Below are 5788 nucleotides of genomic sequence, written 5' to 3'. Positions count from 1 at the left end.
AGAGAGAGAGAGAGAGAGAGAGAGAGAGAGAGAGAGAGAGAGAGAGAGAAAATGTAAGCATTCTACGATGAGGAAGACATCTCAGGAAGTGGGAACACCAGAGCTTAGAGGTGAGGCCACCTGGTGTGCAGAGTGTGTGGTAGAGCTGGCCTGGAGCATTCTCTGTGAAGGCTGAGGTGTTAAGAATAGCAGGGAGAGGGGGGAGGAGGGGGGTGGCGCATGCCTTTAATCCCAGCACTTGGGAGGCAGAGGCAGGTGGATTTCTGAGATCCAGGCCAGCCTGGTCTACAAAGTGAGTTCCAGGACAGCCAGGGCTATACAGAGAAACCCTGTCTCGAAAAACAAAAAAAAAAAAGAAAAAAAAGAAAAGAAGAAGAAGAAGAAGAATAGCAGGGAAAGGGTTATCTTAGCTCATGGAAGGTAATGGATGTCCCATGTATCTGTTCTAATCTTTATTCTCAGGTTTTTCTTTGTTTTGAGACAGTCTCTCTATGCAGCCTCAGGTATCCTAGAACTTAACATATGGACTAAGCTGGTTTCAAGCTTACAGAGATCTGCCACATTCTGTTTCCAGAGTCCTGGTACTTAAAGGGTACAACAGCATGCCTGACCCTCACTTTTTGTAAAATCACACTGGATTTTTTTTTTCAATTTGTTTAATCTGAACATGTACTGAAATGCCTCGCCTGTCTTCTTAGATCACCAGATAAAACCAAATTTCAGACAGTTTTAAGTCAAAGTCTTAATAGGAGACTATCCAAAGTTTGAAATCGTCCCTAGAGGCAAGAGAAGAAACTAAAAACAATAGAGTAAGGGAGATAAAGGCCCCCCTTTTCATAGCTGTATGGATAGTTTAAGACTTGGGGAGTGCCCTAGTTGTTTTCTATTGCTAGGATGCTACCCTATGACTAAAAGCACCTTGAGGAGGAAAGGGTTAATTAGCTTAGATGTTACAGTCCATCATTAGGGGATGCCAAGGCTGGAACCCAAGCAAGGTCTGTGAAATAGAGTTTCTTACTGACTTGCTCAGCTTGCTTTGTTATACACCCCAGGGCCATCTGCCCAGGGATGGCACCACCCACCACAGGCTGGGATTTCCCACAGCAATCATTAATTTTAAAAATGCCCTACTGGCATGCCTATAGGCCAGTCTGGTGGAGGCACTTTCTCAATGGAAACTCTCAGTCTAAGGTATGTCTAAATTTGTCAAGTTGACAAAAAACAAAAACAAAACAAAACAAAATCAAAGGGAAAAACAAAGCGACAAAGACTACATTGTGTCAACAGACAGCCTTTCGGCAGTAACTGCAGGTTAGGGATTTTCCAGTTTCCAGAAGTATGTGATTCAGTTCTTTAAAAAATATGTATGCGGGGGCGGGGGGGCTGGTGAGATGGCTCAGCGGGTAAGAGCACCCGACTGCTCTTCCAAAGGTGCAGAGTTCAAATCCCAGCAACCACATGGTGGCTCACAACCATCCTTAACGAGATCTGACTCCCTCTTCTGGGGTGTCTGAGGACAGCTACAGTGTACTTATATATAATAAATAAATAAATCTTTAAAAAAAATGTATGCATATGTGTGAATACAATAATTCATAAGTGTTTTATATGTGTATACATACATACATACTCCATATGTACATGTATAAATGTTAGTCTTCTTCCCTGGGGAACCCTAATATACATCTTTGTTGTTTGGCATAAGGATAAATGAGGGTAATAAACCTTACCTCTGCCATTTACCCTGATATGGACAGTCGTGTTGTCATTTAGTGTGGACCCCAAGTTCATGAACTTTGGAGCATTTTACCTAGCATGCTCTCTTATGCACTTTTAGTTTGTGCATTTGGAGGAGCACACTGTGTTTCTCACTCAGTTTCACTTTGAAACAGTCCCTGGATGGAGGAAGGAGGAGGAAGGAGGGAGGAGAGAGGAGGGAGGAGGAAGGAGGGAGGAGGGAGGAGGGAGGAGGGAGGAGAGGTTACCAGACTCAGGAAACTCCCAACGAATGTACAAGGTTCTTCCCTGCCTTGGATAAACAGCAAACCACTACTGCAGAAGAGGGGAGTCATGGCTTGAGGGACCTCAGATTGTTTTGCAAAATCTATGTAATTTAATCTATGTAATTACCCTTTCACTCCAAAAACTTCACTGATGCCTACCTACCTGAACAAAGACAGCAGTATCTGATCCAGTAGGACAAATCAGATACAATAGAATGACAAGGACTCAGGTGGAAAAAGGAGAACCAAGCTTTACAAAGAAACGGAATCCCAGGTGTGCACTGGTTGGGCTAGTGTAAAGTTTCAGCTAATGGCGGTCACCACCTGTTAGCTGCTGACTGTTAGGGAACAGTGGCTTTCTCATGGCCAATTAACAATCTTTGCAGTAGTTTCAAGATTCATTGTCTTTTTTTTTTTTTTAATCTTTTAGTTTTTAGAGTTTCTCTGTATAGATAGCCCTGGCTGTCCTGGAACTCACTCTATAGACCAGGCTGGCCTTGAACTCACAGTTTACCTCCAGGCAAGATCAAAGGCTTAAAACAATAATATCAAAATTCTTGCACATCCAACATCAAGTCCTAAACACTTTTTTCAGAACCTGACATTTATTTGAAATATTCTAGGTCCTAAGATAACGCGATCTTTGTTTAATTCAGTAGTAATTGTAGTCTTCAAGAAATTCAAGCTGGGCATGGTGGCGCACGCCTTTAATCCCAGCACTCGGGAGGCAGAGGCAGGCGGATTTCTGAGTTCGAGGCCAGTCTGATCTACAAAGTGAGTTCCAGGACAGCCAGGGCTATACAGAGAAACCCTGTCTCAAAGAACAAAAAGAGAGAGAGAGAGAGAGAGAGAGAGAGAGAGAGAGAGAGATTGATTTAAGCACACACAGACCAGGGAGGACTTTCTCTCTAAAAAGCAATGTATTTAAATTCTTAAAATCAATATTAGCCATAGAGGTGGTTTTATTTTTCAGTAAATAAAAGAGAATGTGGCTACCTAAAGCAAATTAGTGCTTTTGAAGTTAAAAAAAACTTTTTCTCTTACTTCAAATCAAATCTAATACATGCTTATTACCAGAAAGGCAGAGAAGCAGAAAGACAGCTAGCCACGATGGACATATGACTCTGTGATCCAGTACCCTGGGTAAGATCTCCAGCAAGGGAGGAAGTGGATGGGAAGAGAAGGTGAACATATTGGTAGCTTAGTGGGAGCCATGTGATACTGAGAAGGGGGCAGACCCCAGAGTTAGGCTGTGCTGGTTCAGGCCTGCCAATGCCACGCGCTACCCTTGTGAATGGAAGCTGCTTGATGTCTTTGCTTAAGCCTCCTTATCCATAAGTGAAATCACAGTATAAAAAAAATTGAAAGATTAAATTAGATCAATTGTGTAACAGACCTTCAGTGAATATGACCTCTGGACTCAACTTTCTGGGCTCTTTTAGTTCTAGCATCTTCAAATAGGGATTGTGCTGGTTTTGATACAGTTGAAAAGAACACCTTCCATCTCAAAGTCACCATCAACAAAAATGTGTTTTTCCTTCTATTTTTTTTTCTTACTTCATAGGAGGAGACTTCTGATAAAATCTTATTCATAGAGCTCACCCTGGTGATGTGGGCACAGGTGAGCTGGTGGGCTGACCAACTCAGCTACTTCCCAGGCCCAGATCCAGGGCTTTGAATTGGCCCACCCCAATGTCTAGCCCAGCTATGATTGGCTGGAATGCATAAAAGGGCTGGTCCTACAGATCCAAAGCTGCAGGATCTCCATGACACAAGGCAACAACAGGATATCAGAGAGGAGCATCCAGTATTGATAGTGTAGCAGAAGCCAGAAGACTTCTCATTGCAATGGACACCTGCAAGATGTATGGACAAGCTTCCACGATAAGATTTTATTTATTTTTTAATTCTATCTTATTTTCTTTTGGGGAGGAGGTTGCATGGATGGAGAGCAGATACAAAGATGAATGGGAGTGGAGTGCATGATGTAAAATTCACAAAGAATCAATAAAAAGCTTATTTAAAATCTTAATCATAAAATTAACATCAATGATTGTACAGCAAAGTAAACCTTTGTTTCAAATTTCAAAGTTTTATCTCCCAGCAACTTTTCCAGAAATGATAAACACTTAAACTTTTTCATCTAAATTGTCTCATTTAGCTTACATAAACTTCCTCTGGAAGACTAAGACACTGGAGGGCTAAAGGAAAATACATATATTATTAAGTGGGTATTTGGCAAATGTCTTGTTTCTACCTCTTCATTTTATACATGACAATATAGAAATAATTCTGTCCTAAAATTGAGGTGAGAGAATCTCTTCATTCAGTCATTCCCATGGTTAACAATACACCCACCATATCCACAAGGCTCACAAATGTGTTACTTGTCTGTCAAGATTGTACCTGAGGGGCCAGTGAGCTGGCTCAGTGGTTAAGGTCACTGGCTACAGGTTGGCTTACAACCCTCTATGCCTCCGGTCCCAGGAATCCAATGTCCTCTTCTGACTTTGTGTACCAGGTACACATGTGGGGCACAGACATACATGCAAGTGAAACACTCATATACACTTTTTAAAAATCTAAAAATGAAAAATTAAAGTTTAATGATACCGGCAAATTTAGTTACCTTTTCCTATATAAAAAATTGCTGTCTCGAGAAAAACCAAAAAAGAAAGAAAGAAAAAAGAAGAAAAAATTGCCTTTTACCTAAGTCTGTCTCACAAACTCATGCAGTTGCTCACACTGATTTATAGGTTTGTCACTTTCCTAGAGCCTCAGTTTTCAACAGCTAAAACGAACACTTAGACTATGAATCATGGCAATTCAGAACCATGTAATTTTTATTTATTTTTGGAAACAGGGTCTATAATGAAGCCCAGGCTGTCCCGGAACTCCTTGTGTAGACCAAACCAGTGTGTAGATCTAACACACTGCAATCCACCTGCCTCTGTCACCCTAGTGCTGGAATGAAAGGCATGCGCCCTCATACTCTGTCAGGTCCATAAAATTAAAATTGGTTTTCGAACAGGTTTTTAATAAATAGCCCTTGATTGGCTCGGAACTTGCTATGTAGACCAGGATGATCTAAAGATTGAGGCGAGCAGGCAGTAGTACTTCCGTTGTTGCCCTTCCGATGTTGGACTACTGGAATGTATCATGCATCACAAAGTATTGTTCCTTAAGTCTAAATATGTAATTTCAAATATAGGCTTACTTAAGCCAATAGTGGCACCAACCGGTTGAATATAACCATTCACTGTAATAAGTATTTATTAGATAAAATATCTGAGCAAGCGTGTCCATAGGCACTGATTTGGTACCGTTTTGAAGTCCTCCCCGAAGCCTCAGAAACCGGTGCAAGGACTACCTGGTTCAGCAACCAGAACCGAGGGGAGGAGGGGCCAGGAGGAGGCCTGTCTCCGTAACCCAGCGCGAGAATACGCCTCGGCGCATGCGCACCTGCAGGTGGGACCCGTCCATATGCCCGATGGGGGAGGCGAACAGGGGACAGCCTATAGATTTTGAATCTCTCCCTTCCAAAAAGAGTCTAGGCGGTGAGGAGTTCCATAAACGCTCACTCCAAGTTGTTCTCCCGAGCTCCGCATCGGGGACCGTAGACATAGACCCCTAAAACGAGAGGTGACTTCTCTTTTCTCCCCCTCCCTCTGGGGCAGTGGTGAGCCGATCCAGGCCACCGACTTTCGTTCGTTTGCAGCGGGTCGGAGATCGAAGGATTGAGCCAATTGCGGATGAAACGTCTTGGCCGGGAAGGGGGTGAGGGA

This window comes from Mus pahari, chromosome 1 (genome assembly GCF_900095145.1).
Source record: "Mus pahari chromosome 1, PAHARI_EIJ_v1.1, whole genome shotgun sequence".
In the NCBI taxonomy this organism is placed as follows: domain Eukaryota; kingdom Metazoa; phylum Chordata; class Mammalia; order Rodentia; family Muridae; genus Mus; species Mus pahari.
This window is presented reverse-complemented; position numbering follows the sequence as displayed.